The following is a 23,623-nucleotide window of genomic DNA, read 5'->3' on the forward strand; positions in this document are numbered from 1 at the left end:
TGTTTTTTTCATTAAGGTATTTGGGTTGGTGGGATCAAAGAAACATTTCCTTAGTTCTGCTTCAAAGAAACACTGTAAAATGTAAAACATGAAATGTGAACAGGCTTTTTTGTCTCCTCTTCCCCCGCAAATCCTTCTCCCTTTTTGCATGGGAAGCAGTGCTCTGAAAGGAGGCTGTTCCTCAAGCTTTTATATTTAGTGACAATGTGTATACTCTTGTCATCTAACACTTCTAACAAGTCATAAGCGCTGCCTTTGGGCTGACACAGTTAATTAGGCTTTCTGAGTTAAACAGTGCTAGTCTGTCCCCCTGAACAGTTAAGATCCAAAAATACAGTAAGGGATAAACTGGAACATAAAATCTGAAAAGGCCATGTTAGAGAATACTGTCACATAAAGTCAGATCTCAGCTACAAATTCGAGCAGGATTAATTCATTGAAATCATGGCAGCTATACAGCAAAGTCACTATCAGAAGACTAGTTCTACTCAACTTTATTTTCCATACAGATCAACTTTATGATGTTCTTTTTCTAAGTGCAACACAGCTCTGGTCAAGAAAATATCTTATAAAAGTCTGGTCACGCAGAGGGCTTTGGGAATACAAAAGAGGCAGCACGGGCCTTCTGCTGTGTAAGAGATAGTGAAGATTCTCTTTAGCACAAGGAAGAGGTCTGACTGTTCTTCCTCACACAAGTTTTACACTGAAGCAATGCCACTGAAGTCAGCTAGAGTCACATCTACGTAGTAATAATTTATATGATGGAGTGAAATCTGTGGACACAGTTTTTAAAATACAGAAAAGACCTACAGATGGGGAGCTAGTATTCTGTTAAAGAAGAAGAGAAAGGAAGGCAAAGAAGAGACAAGAAATATTAAAAGATTATCACACTGTTACAAGGTATAGCTCTATTAAGTTTAGGTACAGGTGTATTAAAGGATAGCAATCTTGGATAGAATAACTCCCCTACCCTATGACTCAGATTCAAAATTAATCATACCTGAGATCTGAAAAAGTGTGGTTAACTTTTATTCCCTATTAATTTTCATTTTTTAAGCATCCCCAATTCTGGAAATTGGCCAGGCCTAGTAGGGAAATGCCAAAGTATCTCAATAGGCTCTTCTCAAAACATCTTCAGAGTAAAGAACTGGACAGACAAAAACAGTAAAAAAGCCTTTGCTTTTGTCTTACATGATAGCCAGCTTTTATGAGTCTGTGTACCTCTGCTGAATCCATGAGCTCTTGAGAAGACGGGAGATGTGCCGTACTCCAGCCCTGAGTGCTGCTGCTTTACAAGCAACTTAGGTAAAAGTCAGCGCAAACATCCTTGCTTGTTCCTTTGAAACTCATGACAGAGGTCAGCTTTACAGCTTGTGGCCAAAACTAATTGCAAATGAATGATTGAACCTTCTCCTCTGCCCATTGTTTGAAACACAGATCACATCTACCAGCAGCATTTGTTTTCCAGCGCTGTGGAGTGTCTTGTTAAAAAGTAACAAGGACTTCTGAAATCCTGGCAAGACAGAGGCTCTTCACCATTAGCTTTATTTCAATAAAAGCACCTAGAGAACTCAGAAATCCTAGCTGCCTGGACACCCCTTTATAGTTTTACAACACTATGGTTAGACAGACTTTGTCAGTGGTGTAGGATTTTGGCACCACTATATAGACAGCGTGCCTCTGTTGCATGAAAACTCTGAAATTGGAGACTTGACAAATTTTAACTTCTACTACACATTAACATGAGAGGAAAAAAAGAAAGCTTTGCAAGATGCTGTAAAACAACATCAGTAGCAATAGATGTTTTTTAAAGAGTTTCTCTGAAAAAGAGGATGTTGAGAAAAGAGACTTAGATGTTTGTTGTTCTTGTAATGAACTACCATACAGATGAGTTAATGTTTCACTGACGAGGAATGAGCGAATGAAGTTCAGTTTATGGTTACACTCACTTATGCATACACAGAAACCAGTGTTTTCCCTAATATTCACAAAAGATTTAAAAAGTCCAATCCTTTCTTCCAAGTATGTCTATTTTACCAATAGAATAAGCAATATTTTTAATGCCAGCAACAATGTTGCTAAATTATCATAAATTAGACTGAGCTGACAAGATTGTACCACTGTCACTATTGTATCATTACTGTATTGTGCTGCTATGTCTAACTTAGTGTCTAACACATTTTGTAAGTAATGGTTAAATGTGCATTGTGAGGGACTGGAAGAGTTAATGTCTGTCAATGTCTCAAACGTTGTAGCAACCAAGGTGCGGTCTGCATAACAAAGAAAGAGGGCCATTAGCAAGAAGTTGGCTGGCATGGACACAGGGGGTGTGCCGGAGGGTGTGCAGCCCTGTGTTCTGGCAGAACCAGCCCGATAACCCACCACAGATGGCCAGAGGCCACACAAAGCTTATCTGAGGCGGCGGCTTGTAGCTCCCTAGCAAGTCCCTAAGACCACCACCCCGATAAATCGCACATCCTCAGTAGATACAGAACCCTCTGCAACACCACTATATATGTTGAGAACTGTCTGGAATGAACCCATGTAAGTCTTCAAGAGGCGTGACTGTGGACGGAGATTTAGACTGTAAAAGACACAACTGCAAAGAGCCACGACGCGCGCCCATCCCCGGAGGATTGCCGCGCTCGTCGCCGACGCCGCGGGATCCAAGGGTGGTGACTATCTCTTTTCTTTTCCCCCTCTTTCTTTTTCTTTCTCTTTTTTCTCTCTTCTTGTGAACGTTTTACTGCAACCCACGCTGCCCACCGTTACGCCTTCCACAGTTTGGATTGTTCGAATAAAGCATTCAAAGTGATCGTTTGGTGTCGTTTCACCTTAATTTAGCCCGGGGGGATCCCAGAACCTCCACGACCCTCTGGTCTGTCCGGTCTGGGTCGTAACAGTGCATAGATACTAACCTTTACAAAAATACAGATATTATTTTCAGATAATAGGAAATGTCAGTATCTCTTTGGGAGAAGATGATCTGACTCTTTGGAAAACTATTTTCCAAAGTTCTTCCTCCCTCCTAAGAGACTATCCTCACAACCTTATAGATGTACCATTTTTGCATGAGTTAGGGAAGCAGAATTAAATGATCAGACTGATTACACAGTGTGCAGGTTGTTCATTCCCAAATGTAAAGACAACATAGCCCTTTTTAAAAAAAATGTAATGTATTGTCCTTTAAAATATATTGGTCTGTGCACAATTCAAACTGCTTCTAAAAGTTCACGTGCTCCATGGGGGAGGAGATCACACAGTCCTTTGCCATATTTTCATCATAAAGAATGTCATCATATTTCTATAATGCCAGGTAGGCTTTTCTTTCCCAGTCTTTCACGAAATCCTGGTTTTTAAAAATGAAAGCCAATTTTGCCATCGATTCTGACCTATTTGAGATCCAACCTTGTATAAAGCTTCAGCCATATATTCATTTGTTCATTCTCATCTCCTAAATTACAAGAATGTGTTTTTTTGTTCTATTTATCCTACATTTACTGAATCGATGGTTATAATAAGACAACCACAAAATGCAAATCAAGATTTTTCTTTTGCTAAGATTTTTTTACTGGCTCATTAAAACAGTCACTAAAAGGATCAAATAATGACAAATATCATAAGACAAAATATGTATCATGACAATAAAAGTTTTTAGTAAATGGTGTACCTCACCATTTCTATTTGTGATACTGTCATTATATACTCTCAGAAACAACATCAGTCAGACCAACTGAACCAAAGCTGTTGCTAAATCCTCCCACAGAAGGCTCATCTTCCTCTCACCATGCCTCAGATTTCACACTGGAAACAGAAAAAGATCTCAAAGGATAACGAGGGTGTTCAGAAGATCACCTCTGATCCTACTGACTGTTCTTATGTATCAGATCTGTCACATCTGGTATGACCTTAATTCTGCTACCATCAGCTTAGGACACCAGCAACTCTAACTTGAGGATGACTATCCCCAGACAAAAGAAGAAAGTGACCTTAGACTGGGTGTTTTACTGGAAGTTTCTGTTTCGTCATTCCCGTTTAATTTCCCACCCCTCTGATTAAACCTCCAGTGCCTCAGGATTAACTGATTAGTGAAAATCCATGTATGAAGGCATATCTGTGGCTCTGACCTTTCTTTAAATTTTGCATTGTGTATAAGAAAAAACAAAAACACAGACAAAAATCACTCAAACTGTAAACAAACTGGCATGACAGAGCACTTTCCAAATTCTCTTTTCCATGGAAAAGATCATTACAAAGATTTCAGAGACATACGTGAACCTGTTTTCCTAAAAGAAATAAAAGAAAGGTCCAGGAAGCTTAGGGTAGATACACACACACAGACCTGTGTCTCTTTAAAGGAAACATATGGAAAACAATCTTTTTCTTTTCCATAAAAATCTATTTAATTTAGCCTGTAGTAAAACCAGTAAATAATTTAATTCTGAATATATTATCTTTCAATGACCTTTGAATGCAGTCATACGCTTGATCACCTGCTTTAGGAGTGAAGCTCAGGTCCAACTCAACTTGTGGAACCACAAGTGTCACAGTATGTGTGATCTACATCAGTACATCACCGCTTCCATGCATCATCCATGCATTCTGTTATGCTATATAACCACTGTATTCTTGGCTGAGCCTGACACTTGGCAGTATTCGCTAAGCTCATTTGTGCTACTCTTTCTATACTCCTATCTGAAACACAGAAGCTGTCTTCACTAAAAGTTACAGTGAGATTAGTAAATGGAGTCATTTCCATGGAGGGGGTTTGTGTTGATCATGTATGATTAATCATATACAAAAGTAATTTGGAAACACAGGAGTTTCCACTCTTCATTTGGAAATGGAATGCACACTCTTCACTACATACTTTGTTTATTATACATTCTCAGGACAGGAATATTTAATTAAAATATGCACGGTACAGAGAAACCCTGTTCTCAGGGACATAAGGTCTGCCCAGATTTTTAAGGCTGTACATGCAAAAGTACTTGCATAAAATTAAGGTGGCACATGATGCTGCATTAATTGCACTTGCACTCAAGCTAATTGCAACTGTATATTCACAAATATCATATTTAAACCTCTGATAATCATTGCATTAAATGCATCTACTTATATGAGTGATAAATTAAGTAAAGCTATGTAATACATAAATAAATAATTCAACATTAAATGCTAAACAGTCTTTGAGTTTAATGAAAATAATACAAAAGAAGGATGTAAAATGACAATATAAAGTACATTTTTAATTTTGCCTTTATTCCAAAATGAGCTTCAGCATAGTATCTACTGATGCGTGGCTGTTAAGGTATACGGAACTAAAGTGAAACGAATAAACAATGTGTGCATTTCACATGTCACCAAGCAGCCCTCTGAGCCACTCTTTCTTCCACTTAATCTTTGCCTCTTTGCTGCTAGATGGTGTTCAGAGCCTCTTATAGGAAAATGAGGGAAAGGAAAAATGAAAGTAAAAAGGCGTAGTATATGGCATAGAAAATGGAGTAAGTGGAGAAGGAAATGGTAGCATATGTAAGCAGTAAGGAAGAGCTGAGCCAGGCCCTGAGAGAAATCTGACACACTATCAATAAATAGAAGCAGTACAATAAAGAATAGCTCAAGCCAAACACCTTTGGTGTCCCTCCTTTCTAATAACTGCTCAGCCTGCACACCTCAGTGTTGACAGCAGACAGAGTTTTCAGGAAAGCACTGGGCACTTCCGTCAGATCATGGTCACTGTTCCTCCTCCCTCTCTGAAGCAAAACTATGGCTGAAAGGATGGGCAGCCATGCCCATGCTGTCCTCACTTATTAAGGATACAACACAAAGTGGAAAGAAGGGGTACATCACACACTGCTAGTGACTATGGTAGTTGCAACTGAATTAGCTTTCCAGCAGGACATAAGTTGAAGCAGAGACGGTACATATATGAATTCTATAAATCACAGACTACTGATGAAGTGATTGGCTCTGATGAGCTCACTTGACAACAAGCATGGCACATTATCTTGGCAAATATTTCATTAGATGTTGCAAGAGAAACCCAGACTGGCAAGACAAAGGGAATACCTGTCACTGTTGAAATACTGTATACAGGGTAAAGCAGAATAAAATAAGAACCCTACAGACACCACATTTTTCCCTACTGCCTTACTATTTCTTATCACAGCATTTGCTTCTGTGAAATAAGTAGATTAATTAAATTTATAAAATAAATAAAATTAAAAAAATATGTAAAACACATTCAAATAATTAAAATGAGTAAATTAATTTAAAAAAAAAAACCACACAAAACTGTGAAGTAGGTAAATGCAGCTCTAGCCCTCTCCTTTCATTCTCTGATTTCTATTCCATTCCATGACACCCTTCAACTTGCAATGCTAAATCACATCCCTGAATACGTATCTCTGTCTCAAAAGAGTTGAACTGGACTTCAACCCATAATTACCAATAATTCAGCAAAATGTACAGAAGAAATATCTACTGATAAGACACCATATAAGCTTTAGCATTATGGAGTCTTCCACAGCATCTAATCAATCTGTATATCAGCTTAGAGAGTAAGGTTTCACTATTTCTAGGCCCATTTTGTATGTCAGGAGTAAAAAAAAAGGCTTAAGGCTCCACTAATACAATATGTGCGTAAGAAAGTCCAGACACCTGGATCTGAATTTCTGGCTCTCCATCTTGTGCATTAGATAGATGGCAACCATTCTGCCACATCTAGTAACTCCTTGAGTTATGTCTCTATTTAGTAAGGACTTTATCCTACACATGCTGTTGTGGTAAGAGATGGCAACTGAAACTTTTGTTCCTTAGTGCTTTCTGGATTTTTCTGGGGAGTGGTAGGCTTTCTCCTTTATGGTGCTGACTGCATTTTGTGACATTTCTTACTGAGGAAATAAAAATGCAAGTGGAATTTGACATTCCTGAGGACTGTATGGAAAATGCAGAGCTGGATTTTGAAACCTGATTTCATTTGGAATAGAAACAAGTATCTCAAACTTATTCAAAGGGAAAATTCTGCAAAAATGTGTGTCAGCTAAAACATTTTATTTCAATAAAATTTGATTTGACACTGTTTCACACTGTTGGGATTTTTCCACCTCCTTCTTAGGTACTATTATGGTAACACCACAGCAGCATCCTTTCACAAAACCTTTACATATCAGCAGAACTTGGTTGAACAATAAATCCACTGAAGCTCCTCAGATCGAACTCCAATATTCCTCAGTCTACAGACTCAGCTTTTCTATCACCCTTTGGAATCAATTTCCTTTCACAGAGTATACTAAAAGAAGCTATGAAATCTATAGGAGAAAGCTTATGGAAAGAAGTAGAAGGGGAAAGACTGATTCCAGCAGAACTGGAAAAAAAAGATTTGTCATAGGAAGTGTGAATGTTGTGTGAAGGAAGGAACTGACTTAAGTGGAAAAAGTTACATGCAGAATTTTATGTTTAAAATAAGTTTCTCCAAAAGAACATGCCCACATCTTTTCATGTTTGGAAGGATTTTTCAAGGACAAGCTTAGGTTATGTCAAAACTCTGAAACTGATAGTATAATGAGAATATCCTTTTTTTTCCCCATGGTTATTTAACATAGGTGCTTTGGGCAAACAGCAGCAGTGAAGACATGATGCACAGAACTCAGCATAAATTGGCTAACCATACACATATCCAGGATCTGTTTCAGGGCTGCTTAGCTGTGGTGAATCCGGAGCTGTGAAGCCTTTCACCACTATGCTGCCCAACCTAGTTAAATTAAATCTAGCGTGTACACCTGTCCAGGAGCAGCATAGACATGTCCTTAATCATCAAATATGACGGTTTTTTTTTTTACTAAGCAGGTAATGAAATACAATTATTTACTCTTAAATTATTTTTATATCAGATGTACCTGTATGCAGTTCATTTAGGCATCCATGGGAAGCAGAAGTGTGTGTCCAGTCACTTCTAAGCAAATAGCAAGGAAGAAGCTGGATCCTTCTGTTGAAGGAGCCCTAAACAACAATGAAGTGCAATTAAAATCATTAAAGATGCTATAAGTGTTCTATATTTTAAGAATTAAATTTTAATTAAATTCTAATATAATTGAATTAATAAAATTTAATTAAAAGTTAGAGACATGTAAAATTTAAGTGTAAAAAGTACTTTAGATCTTGGAGATACTGAATGCTCTATTTATACTTTTTTTTTTAAGGTAGTCACATTTATAGAGATGTTGTAAAGACCATGTTAAATTTAGCAAAAATATATTATAGGAATATGTTAGTTAGCAAGAACTTAATAAAAACTGATTAGCATAGGTGAAATATCTACTAGCATTGAAGAGAAGTTTTGGTTCAAGAGTGGTTGCATGTTCACTATGTATCCACGTGCAACCTATTTAAACAAGGTAGGTCCCTCAGAAATACAGTTTGACGCTTCTCACATTCAGAACATATTCATATAAAAAAAGAAAGGACTAATTCTTACATTGAATCTCTAATTTCCACCTTTACACTGAAAAGAGTATTTGAAAGTCAAACTAGGTCTGACATACAGCTATAGACCATAGCAACTTTATTTTTTTGCATTTCATCTGTACCTCTCAATCCGTGTGGCATGCTGGTCCCTACTGTGCAGGCTCAGCATCCTCCTTCGTAGTCCTGTTTTGGTTACTGTCTGTGATGAGATTTGGCTAGAAACTTACTGGTTTCTCACGGGTCAAAGTCAGATACTATGTGTCTGTAATTAATTTCAATTAGTTCATGTTTGAAAGAGGTGGAAGGAAGAAAAGTATTCTTTACGAAAGGCAGATGAGGCAGAATATCCTAGAGACTACCAGGATGCCTCTGGGAAAGTAATACGGAAATGGTGTTTAGCAAAGGATCATAACTAAAGCAGGTGGCAGCTTCCATGTGAGAGGCTGGACAGATGCCACTGAATTTTTATACTTGCTTTTATTTATGCAGAAGAAGTAATGCCTTCCTGAGACCTCATAGGACTGGATGGTTAAGTCCTAGGATTAGGCTGTTTTCCCCAGAGCTGTTATTTGGGGTGGACTATACAGCAAGATCCCCAGAACCAACTTTTGAGCAACATTATTTTATTTTGTTAGCATAAGCTGAAGTGCAGGCTTTCTAACCTGGTCCCTGAGAAAACCGTATAAACAGATTCAGCCAGTAACAAAGTGGAAACCCTTTAGTGGTGCTAAATTTCTAACACAGAAGCTGAACCAATTAGTTGAACATAGGCACTGAGCTGAACGTAGCTGTTTAGAAGCACCTTCATTTTCTTCTCTTTGTCCCTCTTCCTGAGGACATCACTAAAATCTTATACACTATGACACTGTAGGTAGAAATGCAAGCTTTTCTTTGTAAAACATAGCCACTACCTTCTGAAAGGTACAGTCTCTCATTTGAAAGAGAAAGGCCTTTTTGCCAACACTTGTAATATCTAATAGCCAACATTTTGTATAGAGCACCAACATCAGCTTCTTGAGGCTGCATATTCAAATCAATCCTTTTCAGTTTAAGCTCCCTCCATTGGCCGAATTCCTCTGAGTAAGGAGGATAATAATTGGATTCTGCAGAGATTATTCATTCTATTTGTCATTAAATTAAAAAGAGGAAGTAGATATATTTGTTGTGCTCCTTAGAAACATAGGCAAGGATATTATCAATTGTGGAAAATAATGCCAAGCAAAATGTAAAGAAGCCATTAACAAAACAAAATATAATGTTAACCCAAGTGCAACCCAAAAGCAGCATCAGTTCAATTTTATGAAATTTTTAAATCTGAGAACTTACATGTTTTACATACATACAGTGCTCAGTAAAATTGCTCTTGACACTGCATTAACCTCTGTAGTCCTTGCATTAATAAATGACTAAATAAGGAGTATATTCCTTATTTTCTGTATATTCCCTATTCCTGTAGCTGAGACATTAGTAAGCAAGAGATGTGGTAATTGGGCTAGAGGCTAGCAATTTGTCCAGGATCACTCAGAAACTCAGAGCAAGGAACTGAACCTCTTTTAGCTCTTTAGCCTCGGCCTAACTTTCAGATCACGAAACCATCCCACCTCTAAAAAAATCCAATATGCTGAAATATATTACTTAGGTAACAGAAACCAGAGTGAAAGGCATAAATTTCACTGGAAAAAAAACCCCAAACAGTGAGTTGTGTGACTTTTATCTCAGCTTGACAATCCAGCACAATCAGCTTTCCTTCACCCAATATGCTGGTCTGTCAAAGTTTTTTCTTTTTTTTCCTTTTCCTCTTGCTTTTAAAGATGTGAGACTGCATTACTGGAAAATATGATTATGTTTTTAAATTGATGCATTGTGAAATTCATGCTCAGGAAGAAAATAAGAAAGGATGTGGTTTATGTTTATTGTGTTTGTGTACTGTAAATAGAAATATTTTTCTTTAGATATATAATCATTTGAAACCACATATGTTAACATCCACTCTTATACCTTAAATTTTTTGAAGTAAGCACAGGAAGTGCTTTGCTAAAAAATAAACAAAACAAACTGCTATACAAACTTATTTTATAAATAGTACACTTAAAGAAAAATCACTCTGCAGGAATATGGCACTAACATGGTTACACTTGCAGAAGCACTAAACGTCGTGTGCAATCTACTTCTCATATCCACACGTTCTGCTTATTTTCTGCTGTTTTCAAGCACAACATACTTCTCACACTTGGAAATCTCATAGGTCTTGCTGCTCAGAATTTAACAAAAGCTATTCTCAGCTGCTTAAATACAAATGAGGGAGACATTAGATAAGATGCTTAAATAACAACTGGAGCAGAGGCTGGAAATTAGATCTCCTTTCTTCCGAGTCAGTCCCTCATCACTAGGCAAGATAATTATATTCACTCCTGTTTTTGTTCTCTGACTACAGGCTATTTAGCAGTTATATGCAACAGGGAAGGGACACCAGCACAAGAACAACCTCTAACTTCTTGTTACAGATACTGGCCCCTGGAGAGGAAGACAATGCTCAAGTCCCCTCAGGCTGAAGGGTGAGCTGGCCATAGGACTCCCACACCCTGGGTGAGCCTTCTAGTTACTTAATTTTTGAAGAAAAAAGGAACCAGGCATGGAAATGGTGTGGGAGGAGTAAGTATTGGCACCTTCTCCTGTCATGTTCAATGCAGTGCTTGGTTTATGTCTGCTCCTCTGTTGTCACAGACAAATACCTTTGGATTTGATATGGTTAAAAAGCAATGCAGGTGCTTAGACATTCGGAAGTATCAGGACTGGGACGCTCTGGGCAGTCTCAGAAACAGAACTTCACTGTAAATAACAGAGAGATGTGTCTTAATCCCTTGGAGGTTGAAGTTCTGTTTCTGACCATGCCCAGAATGGTGCCACATGCGTTTCCACATTCCTTATTCTATAGTGACTTTAGTGCTAGGAAGAATAGAGCAGTCATGGGAGAGGCACCTAGGGAAGAGGACAGTGACACTATTTGGTTTTAAGGCCTCTAGTTCTTATGGTCTTAATTCAAGCTCCTTGTGTAAGGAATAGTGTCACCTAGTAAGTGAATTCTCAAGAGAGTGATTCAGGTTATCCAAGTTAGCTGCTTACAGCAAGACATTGCAAATATCCACTCTAAAGTGAGGAGCAGGCAGGAAGTAGGTGTCTAATTATTTATAAATTTGTAATCTGCAGCTGCCATTGCAATAAAATAAGGTGTCCAAATATCTGTATACTTCTTTCCTTGGCCTTTTCAAGAACAGCCCCAATATCGTGAAGGGAGAAAGGAGAAATAACGGCACTTCACTTTTGTTTAAAACCTTACTATCAAATTGATGGTACAGAAGGACCTAAAAATTGAATGCTTGCTAAAACTGCTTCTCCTCAGATGCTTGTTGTTACAGTCTATTAGAACAGAGTTATTTCTCACTCAGCCTTTCCTAGGATAGCTCATGACTGAAATACAGAATAAGTTTCTGTAGAAAATTGCAAGACTACTTTCATGGTATTTGAAGAAACGTTAAAGCAGTTTGAACTCCAAAACATAACTGAAGAATTTACTATTTTGAATTTACTATTATGAACAATGTACTGAACTTTCTTCAACTGTCAAGTGAAAATCATCTATCAATACCAGGGATTTTTATGTCACAGGAAGCTACTATCTTTTCTTCAGAAAACATTCCACCTATAGTGGAATAGTGTATTGGATAATTTTTATCATTTTACTAAAGTAAAATCAATTTTTTAAAGGCTGTTTGGAAAAAACCCCACCAACACCCAAAACCATATTTTCATTTATGACTGATGCAGAATGGAAGTTTGTACAGTAAGGGAAATATATCCAAATCATGGCTACATTTACGTCTCCAGAACTTTTGCTTAGTTCTAGTTTAAAAAGGCAAATTGAATGTTTCTATATAAATTATAATGTTCATTTCCTGGTAAAGTTCATGCACAAGTTCAGTACAAGTAGAAAGCTAGTATAGATATCTAGTAATTTAAGCCAAAATTCAAGACTCAGTCAACTAGGATGCAGTTTGGCATTTAAATAACTGACCTAATTTTGAAATGAGCTGTATGCATGCAATATCCATAAAGTTTAACGTTTTTATAAATAAGCCTTTGGTAAAGAATCTTTATTGTTATTAAGCATGATTAAATTCTTTCTTAAATGGATTCAGTACACTAGAGTAAGCACAAAAATATTACGGACAGACAAAAAAGTCAGTTTCAGAAAAATGAGCAGCTCTGGAAAGCGGCACCAGGCCAACACTGGGAGACTACTCAAGCCACTAAGGAGAAAAACTGGTGTCTAGGTCCCCTCAGTTGTCAGCAGTTGCATGAAAGCTTGAAATCCAGCTCCCCCTGGCATCTTTTCTGATTCATCATGCATCATCCAGGCTAGTTGCAGCCTAATAAAACTCCATTGAAGGATAACACCAATTTCTTTTAAAAAAAGACCATGGCCAGCTGGCCAGGACTATAAAGGTATAGCAATTTACAACTTTTTTCTCAGCTGTGCACAAATGTCTATCAGAAGCCAACACATAAATCATACAGGCCTCTGGCCATAGCCCTTGAGACTCTGATGACATTATGTTAGAAACTCCGGTTTCCAGAACGAGAACCAATCTATGTCCTGTAATGGCAGACACAACCATGCAAATGTTATTTTCAGTTCCAAGTGCTACAATGAGGCTACCTAAGTCTCAACACAGCTTGTAAATACCTCTATTTTTGAGAGAAATTGTCTGCCCACACTCATCATTATCTCCAGTGCTGCAGACAGGGATATCGCAGTACTAGAAAAATGATGTGGACTGGATTTATCCCAGTTACAGACACAAACATCTACGAGAACATGTAGACTACTGGGTATTTAGGGACCTTCTGCATGCTTACGCAGGGAGGAAAAAGGGAGTATCTATTGCAACTCCTAAAGTCCCTGTGGGGAGGAGGATCCCTTTGTTTTTGTCCTGGGTAACAAGAGGATCGTAAAAACTTTCATCCCTTTCTTGTCCTGAACAATACCTGCTCAGAAGCATAGATCCACAGAAAGTTAAATAAGAAGTTTGACTAAGATCACCTCAGAAAGTGGTGTATACAGGCTTCTACTCATTGCATGAAAACAACTTCAAGAATCGTTTCTTTCCAAGTAATGGTATTAAACAAAAAGGGAAAGTAAGGAAACTGCCAACAATATTAAGGAAGTCACAGTCTTTCCTCAACTGTTTTTCAGAGAAACCTGTTCCTGGGAAAAAGAACTATCTATCCTAAAGTTCAGGTGTAACAAAAGAGAATTGTTTTATATATTACCTTTGCTGGACTGTTGCTTATCTGCAATTCAGCCTACTGGCTACCCAGCAATTTTTTGAGGTTTTCTACAAACATCCAGAATGGTATTGGTGATATCTGAAGAGATACAAAATCTATAACATGGTATACTCAATGACCTGCCCACACTAAGCTCAGCATTGTGAGATGGGGCCAGCAGGGTGAGGGTCATATGGGCAGCTAACACCTTTTGCGGTTCTGGGGGTACCAGTTTCCCAGAGACCTGCTATTGCTCCCAATGAAATCTTGACAAAGATATCAAGATAACTGTCTTGGATTTAACCTGAGTGGAATCAGGGCCCTGACCATTCCCCACTCCAATGCTGGGCTGACAATTGGCAGTGTTTCTGGAGGATGAAAAAGCTGTGATGTAATAGCTGAAGTCTGAGGTAACAGGTCCAGGAAATTTGAAGGAAAAAAAGAAAGTGTCACAGAGAATGTGATGTAAAGTACAATCATTAAATTGCATCCAGGAACATAAAAGGGAAAGAAGAGGAAAAGGAATCCCAGTTAGTCTGTATTTTCAGAAGAAATACACTTCTGCCGCCTTCAGCCTGTGGAAAAGAACGCTGCATAAAAATCCTTATAAAACTATTTCATATCACAACATCACATCTACTCAAGTACTACAGGCTGCTGTTTTACAGCTGCTAGTTATAAGCCTGTGGGACAACACAGGCATTTTTTGACATTGTTTTGCTTGAACATTGTACTGGTAGCTATACTACTCTCGGGATAGAAAACCTATCCATGCATAGATTACAGAAATGTACATGGATACAAATGGGAGCAAGATCTGATCTGCAGAGATGCAAAAACAGTTTGTGGAAAGAAAATTCTCACCTCTGTGACTGCTCCCCCTTCACCCTTTCCTGCACCCAAGACGAAAAAAGTGTTTCTGAGTTAGCCACAATGCATTTAGTTTAATCTATGCATCTAGTAGAAAAACATAATGACCTTGTGCTCCACATGTGCGTGCTTTAAAGCAGTCAAATGACAGCACCAATAGCATTAATCCCTCTGGTAATTACAGTGATCAAAGAAACAGAGAAAATGCAGGTTTCAAGGGGGGAAACTGCTGGTTAATTTGTTTACTCCCTGGGATGTGTTGAGCGATTAATTAGCTAAATCATGGTGTTTTTTAAAGGTCTTCGTGTTTCCTAGAAAATAATTAGTTGTTTCACTAAAAAAGTAATGAGGCACTAGGTAGATGGATGTGTAACTTTAGAAACATATGGACATGGTGATTTCAGGCTCTTGGTTTACTTATTATTTTTAAATGACATGGCTTCCTGCAGCTATATTCACATGATGATCATGAACAGCAGAGTGAAGTGAAGTCTGCAGCGCTGCTCACTTTTCACTTGCTGTCTCCCACTGCAACCTATTCTGTATCCAAAGGGTGCCAATACATCTGGAATTGCATTGGCTTCTGCTTACACTCTACTGCTGGTCTCTTCTCAAAGACTAGCTTTGCTCCAAGCTAATACCAGCAACTAAATCGTGTGGTCCTTTCCCACTGCTACTTCTTGAACAATATCTGGCAGTTGTTTTGGAGAATTTCAGAGGGCACAAGCCAAAAGCACACCAGTGTCACTCCAACTATTTATCACCGTAAGCAAGATCACTGCCCAAGTTCAGTGTCCAGAAATATGCTCAGAAATGGTCAATTTGCTAGTATTGATATAATTTAGGAGTTCAGGTGCATTTGAGTTCCTTCTATAGTTCATAGATATCATTCTGTACCACCTACTAAGTCTCTGGCTACTGGAAGATTTCATTGCTGGTTAACGTTGTTGCTATCATTTTTACATTTTACATTTAAAGATGGTTAGTGTTTTAAAAAATAGGAAAACCAATTTCAGTGAAGTGCTGTTAAAGATGTAATCTGTGGAGATTAATCTGCAACCGGTGGACCTCTGCTCTCACAGAGGCATGCTCAGTCCTGGTGAGGAGTGTAAAAAGGCAGTAGAACAAATGCAAGAAACACACATATGACTTATGCAAATAAAATATCAATGCATTATTGTTACGGAACGGTGATAACCATAAATGAAAAGTGGTGGATGAGGTGAATGAGGTGGAGAAAGCTAGCACCCAGCTAGCCAAAAGAATGAAAAGGCATAATAACTTTCATTACAGAGTGTGACTCAAACCCAGGGCATAAAATACAGACGTTAACACATCTCTCAAAGATTAAAGAAAACTTGTACGGATCTCTGAAGAAGGTACAAATAGACTGATGCTAACAGTGAGAATCATTTTTGTCTTGCAGCTGTTGATTACGTTCGGACTTGTTTCTTACTGAAAATGGTTTCTGACTAGGCAGTTGTTAAAGATAACTATGCTTCTTCTGTATGTGTGAAACATTTGCTGTACATGCAAAAAGAAATTTTGTGAAAAGCATCCACCATCACATGGAGGAAGTACGGTGAAATTCCTATCAAGGCCTACAGTAAGAATAATTAATTATGTTCCTGGATTTGGGCAGTAAGAGGAATGGTAAAGAACTCAGATGTCATTCTATTTCACATTAAATATCTAAAAGATAGAGGAAAAGAAAGCAAAAGTCCTAACCTGTTTTTTTTACATAGATACAGGGTATGGACTACAGGGAACCAGAGTAAAATGAAGTCTGGGTGGCTGAAAGGCCTCAGTTCTTCAAGATCAGCTCTGGTAGGTTAGGGGACTACTGTCTGACACTGCAAAAATATGTAAAAATGTATGAAGCATGGTCAACTGGAAGATACAAACAACACAGGGAAAAAAGTGGAAGAATGTCAAAAAAAAAACCTGTCAAGGGAAGCATTCAAGACATGCATAGATCCATTTTATTGTACCTCCTCATCTCCTCACTAAATAAATAGGAGTAGGTGGGTGGTAGAAATATCAGTGTACCCTGGGATAGCATGAGGGTTCTTGATTATTTCAATTGATGTAACATTCACTTTTGGTAAGTATTTCTACATCAGCTATCACATACAATATCCTTAAAACATTTCAGGCTATTCAGATCAGAATATACAACACAGTTTTTCACAGAATAGAAACTAGTTCATAGAGTTATCCATAGAATAAGTCATCTTCTAAGAAAAGCACTCACTACTTCTCAAAATTAGATATATCAATATTAGATATAGATTCGTATTAGACCTACCAATAAGATATATCATTGCTCAGTCCTTCATCACTCAAAAGTCAGCACCCTGTTCCTTACATCTTCTTCTCCTTCATATTCCCTTTTTTCCTCTTTTTTTCCCCCTGCAAGTGCGGTTTGTTGTTTTTTTTTTCCTAAGTACCTAGTCTCAACTGTATATGATTACCTTAGATATCAAGTAATGTAAGCATGTTCCTCTGAAAATCTGGTCTAGAGCCCTTAAACCTTTGTGAGATACTATCCACAAATTGTTCAGGTCTTTAAGTATTTCTTTCCCACCATGAGTTTTTTTTACCTTGCCATGATGAGGTGTAACACAAAGCCAAAACATCAAAGAGTGTTTGTTAATTTCTTGCTGATACTGTGTTATGTACAGAAAAAAAAATATGGTTGCTGACAGCCTTAGTGGACTATTCATTACATCAGGAAGCGCACGCTGCATTACAGAGCCTACGGCAGGGATTGCAAAACTCCATTTGGGGGAGAGGGCATAGGGAATAGAAACTTGCTCAGAACAAAGTGAATGCCAGAAAAAAGGAAAAGGGGGTGGGGAATCTCAATTGTGTCTTGGTCTGTGTGAAGGTTTTAAGTTGTTTATTCAGAGCTGGTCCTACAAAGTGAGTAATGTTGTCATTTCCCAATGAAATGCTGTGAAATGTTAGTTGATTTGGAATGTGCTTTAAAGTGATACAGCTGCTACAAATCCTGAAACAGGTGTCTGAATCAAGTTTTTGAGAATTTGTACTTGAGGATACCAGCGAGGTTCTGCTTAGGATGCAGCAATTTCTAAGACAAAAAAGGCAGTGCTTTAATTTCACAGCACCAGATGGCAATTCAGGTGCACATAGGTACGTCGCTAGTGTTGCTGGGTCATGTTGGAGGACCTCTGCATAGGGTTGCCCGTGATGATACAGGAAGACTTGAGGAGCAGTGGAGCACTGCGTGTGGCCCATGTCTTATCCCAGCATGGATCTCGGACTCCCCTGGACCTGAACTATTTCTGATTCCCAACAAAAGCTCATATTGCAGATGTACAGCACCTGTGAACAAATTCATTTCATTTTCTTGTTTGCTTGTGCAAAAATGACTTCAAAAACTTTAAATCAGTACCCAGGCAAGTATCCTTTCCCTTTCATATAAATAGGGCTGTTTACTCAGGTCAATTTGTAAGACCACACTACAGAACAGTATGTGGTGAAAAATGCCAGAGATGACACCAAAAATGTTTATGAGGGAAACTGTGAGAGTGTAACAAGCACCAAGTACTCATGGTGCATTGAAGTGCTAGTTCTTCCCTTCTGTAAGACTTGCATTCATTAAAATATAAAAGCAACTGATACTTAGCACTTACGTAAAGCCTGCTCATAATTTGCTGGCTCTGTAGGAGTCACATTATGCTGTGCTGCAGGATCAGGCCTATCTGAATTGTACCTATTAATTACACTGCCTACCGGGAAAGCGGGAGGTACACAAAGCTGAGTTAGCAGGTTTTTATCCACCATGAACTCCTTACAGCAGGGCAGTATTGACTTCAGGGGGATATTTTTAGATAATCTACATCCCCACACCAACATGGTAAAAGGTTGCTGTAGTGGATACTGACTAAATCTGTTTCTAGAAGTGAGCAGATGATATAATTTTTAGAACATCAGAGTAAATATTATTTTCTTGTCCAACTAAGGTAAAGCTCTGGTTTCATTAGCTGGAAAAAAACCAGAACAGATGCTGGTTTATTTTCTAGTGAAAAGCTAAATGAGCTTTACGGCAGTTAACCAGAAGCGAGGAGCTGGCTCCAAAAGCACACTAGGAGTGCAGCATTGTACACACTTTAGCAGGGTTGTACCTATTTTACCAATCTTCTGCTTTACATGCTTATGTGTAAAGCAAGCAAGGTGCTGCCGCAAAGAACTTATTCTCCAAACTTGCTCTCTAGCATGCATGCAAAACTATAGCAGCTGGACAGACATCAACAAATCCCCCAGGGATGATTCATAGCCCCAGGCAATTGCCCTAATTTTGCAAGCTGAAATCTGGCAACATAGCAGGCTGCTGCTGCTGCTGCTGCTGCTAAAATAATTACTGGAGCTGAACAGAGGAGATGCATTTTCAAGCCAAACTGTTTGGACATATTAACACTTAAGGAGAAAACCCAAACAGACATTTAACATTGATTTTAAAACTGTTTTGTAATTCATTTAAAACGCTTATGTCTGTTAAGTTATTTATGTGTTGCAGACAAGAACTGAATGCTTGCAAACACTTGAGCCTTTTGTGTTCAGAATTAAGGCTTTTTAGAAAACATTCAAAGGCCTTTCCTCCCAGGTGACTGATTTAAGCAAATGACTGGACTCAGACAGCGTGCCATGAACTTTGGTGGAGTAGAAGATGAACATAAGAGATTGCCTATGTAGTTTAAACTACCAGATTAGAGCTTCAGGAAGTGCTAGGGAACCCATTAGAATTCAGTTGTTGGTATGAGAAATGAAGGCTTCATAAAAACACAATTCGTATCGACATGTGATATAATACTGTGTTTACCTACAATATATGAACCATACTGCGTAACTGACAATTGTTGGAGGCAAAGTGAAAGGTCTGCTACCATGACACTACTTTATAAAGGATAGGTGTGATACAAACATGAGTAGTTTTTTACGTTTAGAGTAACCACAGTGGTTCCAAATTCTTTTTTTTGCTATAGTGAGGTCTATCTACATTCTTTGTGTGATGTGGGAAAGGGGGACTGCTGTTTGTTACATATGTTTATTAATTCATCTTTGGCCAGCCTTGGCAGTGGTAGAAAAACAACAGGAGGTGACTGTAGCAACAAGGGAGTTGTGCAGCCCTCCTACTTCAGAAGGCTAGTGACTTGCAGGGGAAGAAAGATGTTGCTGTCTACTAGAGGGGAGGGCTCTGCTGCTCTCTTATCCCACTGTGGAAGGGATAGTACTTCCCCTGGTTACGCCTTCCCACACACCTTCTGGAGTTTGGCTTTAGAGGCTTTATAGGCCTCATCATGCTATCCTGTTTTTTAGTTCCTCTCTCTAGTTCAACTGATAGCCTGTGCTTTTAGTCTAATCCACCATTCACAACATGCTGACCACTACAGAATGGCAGCTACATGAAAAAAAGTCTAGGAAAATTCTTGTTACTGGTTTTTGCTTTCCTCAGCCTTCTCCACTTAAATATAATTGTAATGTTAAATGTAGTGGAGCCGGCTCTCAATTGCCAAAAGCCAAGAAAATTACAGCTAGTGCTGAGATGTTCTTGCTTTTCATAGCTTACCTTGCAGGACACACATAGTCCTTCTTGATACAGTTGTATCAAGACGCCCAGTTACTTCCCGAGCCAGGATCCGCCCCTCCCAGCCAGCTCCCCCAGTTTATGTACTGGGTGTGACGTCATATGGTATGGAATAGCTCTTTGGCCAGTTTGGGTCAGCTGTCCTGGCGGTGTCCCCTCCCAGCTTCTTGTGCCCCCTCCAGCCTTCTTGCTGGCTGGGCATGAGAAGCTGAAAAATCCTTGACTTAGTATAAACACTGCTTAGCTACAACTAAAAACATCAGCATGTTATCAACATTATTTTCCTACTAAATCCAAAACACAGCACTATACCAGCTACTAGGAAGAAAATTAACTCTGTCCTAGCTGAAACCAGGACAGTAATGTTGATTAACTACTGTCTGTTTGCATCCTCCTTCAAGATGCACCAGATATACCGGCCTTCAGAACATCCTGAAGTGATCAACCATCCTTTTGTAATCCTGTATATACATACAAGATAAGATTACTTTAGGTGTGACAGCTTACTACATATTACACGGCTACTGCCTTTTCTATTTCATAATCAGAAAGCAGAGTAAGCAGTACAGCGATATAAAGAATTTTTAGACAAACTCCAGATAATCTTACCCTGTTCTTCTGACTAATCTGTTGCAGAACACAGAAACTGAAAACAAAGCAATTACCAACATTCAGAGAGCTTCTTGCAGAAGAGCCAAACAATCACTCATCTAAATGCTTCTGGCACTAGTTTCCCCACTATCTTTAGAATCAGAAAATCCAAGTGGAACATATCCAAAGATGAAGCTACGTTCATCCCACCCAGAGATGGATCTGTCTCCACAACAGCAGCCTGTCTGACTGCTGCTGGGAGTATTTGGTAAATCTTACCCAGGAACTTAGAAAGAAGTCCCTTGTGTTGAATAGCACTTTCATATATAGCTGAAAGTTGAATTAATTAAACTTCACAGAGGAAATTGTTAAAGCAGAAAAATACTAAATGTAGATCAATGCTGAAAGAGAACGAAAGGAAAACAAATAAAGATGCTCACCCTGGAGCTTCTTCGTTCCTTCATTCCACTATCAGAAGGGATTAAGACCTGAAAGCCAGGTAGCCATTTGCATGAGATAACGCCATCCCATAGAAAGTCACAGTAAATTAACAGGCTTGTTCTATTTCCACAGCTTACCTAGCAAGTAAGACAATTCCTTACAGAAAAATGCTGTGCATGTTTTTACTGGTGCACATCAAGATTCACTGTCAAAAAACGTGGCTCTATATGCATACACAAAAAACATCTGCAGCAAAACCGTTAGTATCATGGGAGGCTGGGGGAAGGGAAGGCATCTTCTGCTTGATCTGCGCTGTCTGTAGCAAGGCAGCAACGTGAACGAATGCTGCGGAGGTGTTCTGCATCCCTCGCAACTCAGCAAGGCAAGAGAATGTAAAATCTGTCATCAAGCGTGGCATGTCCTGCGGCAGCTGTTCTAGTGTTAAGAGGCTTGCGAGATCAGACGTTTTTACTGTAGTAACTGATAACTTGTAGAATGACAAAGAGACATATATCCACAGTGAGAGATATAATAATGATGTGAATTGAACACACATTAGAAAATAGAAGTTTCTTGGTTCCAACAGCTATCTGTCAAGCATGTAAAATGTCATCGCAAATATTTCTTGTTTGAAACAACAAAAAGGGATCTGGATTAATTTGCCCTTTTTCAAATAATATGGTGATTGTATTTTCCATTTAGCTACCACTGGCAAAGTATGTTGCAACTTATTACAACAGCCAATTGAGTTCTTTCCCAGACTTAAAAATTAGCTTAATTAATTTTGATCATTTTTTGCATCATCCAAAGTGATCATACCAAATAAAAACATACTTGTCTGTGAAAGTTCACTGTTAGAAAATCAGAAATTACCAAGATGGCAAAGCTAAAGTTGGTGTTGGTAACAGAAATGCCAACAGTTTTCTAACAGGTTCAATGAGTTCCAAAATCATGAAATGGCATTTGTAAATCTGTAGTAATTAACAATAAGTTATCCAGTCTCAGTGTTAAAATGATCCATTCTATCAACCTTAACAGGCTAAGAGGCAAAAAGGCAAAGCCTAAATTTGTCACCAGTGTAAAAAGAATGCTACCTCTGAAATTACTTCCAGACCTTCAGAGTCAACATTTATTTAGCTGACTTTGACTTAGATTTCAGTATTAAAACATGACAGTACACTACAAACAGCAGAGAGCTTAACCTTGTACAATCCTACTCAAGCAAAGTAAAAGAAAGTAAATGACCTGCCAAAGTCAGAAAGTAAGAAGGTAGACATGTCAGCAACAGCATCCTCTCATCCTAAATCACACCCTGGCATCTGCAATAAAAGGAAAGGCAACACCTTTCTTTATTTTATTAGACAGAAGCCTCTTTTTTCCTGGTAGGTTAGTTATACTAGCAGTAACTTCCAATGACTGCAATATCAACTTCATTTCCAAAACCAAGGAGGGTATAAAATATGACTTTATTTTATTCAAGTCCTCAAAGTTCAGTGTGAAGCTAAGCGATGAATTTCAGATTAATTTTGTTCCAACTTTCTGCCCTGATGCCTGCAGTCTTCCAGTGAAAATATTCAAAGAAAAAAAAAAAGAAAAAATACTTGGTAAAGTATTAATATTTCATATGAGAAAGAGAAATGAAAGATAACCATCTTACAAAGAGGTAGCACTCAGGGATATGCTATAAAATAGTCTTTTTAAACATCAGCCATGAGATTTTGTTTACAACAGGCTTCCTCCCTAGTGCCTCACAATCTGTTTGAAATACTATAAAAGCAGAAGTTCTTTTGATAAGTGAATAATTCATGGAATAGATTAAGGCTCTCCTAAGAGGATGAAAAGTCCTTTAAATAACAAAAACATGCTTTTGTTAAAAATAGAATTATTTTTTTAAAGGGGATCTCTCCAAGGGCCAGCCATACCTTTTGAATATTTTTTCAGTAGTGAGATAGGGGAGAGCTGATAATGTATGAGCATGAATACAACCAATACATTTACAACTGCTTTAGAAGAGGTTATGGATATTTTCCATACCTGACTGTCCTTATCTAGTTTGCTCATGACCTGCAGTTTCTTTGCTATTCTTCCCTGGACAAAGATTTCTAACCAAGCAGAAGTAATCATTATTAGGGTAAACATGATGAATGTAGAAAACACAGTAAACAGTTGTTGATGAATTTGTTATATAATTGCAGTTGCTTTCTTTTGAGTGAAAAAAGCCCTCACCCAAGGAAACCCCTAACTTTTAAGGTATTAGGTTGAGAAGCCCTTTTAGAGCTGATCCTAACCATGTCACAGCCTTCATTTAGAGACCGG

This window comes from Gymnogyps californianus, chromosome Z, assembly GCF_018139145.2.
Source record: "Gymnogyps californianus isolate 813 chromosome Z, ASM1813914v2, whole genome shotgun sequence".
Classification (NCBI taxonomy): Eukaryota; Metazoa; Chordata; class Aves; order Accipitriformes; family Cathartidae; genus Gymnogyps; species Gymnogyps californianus.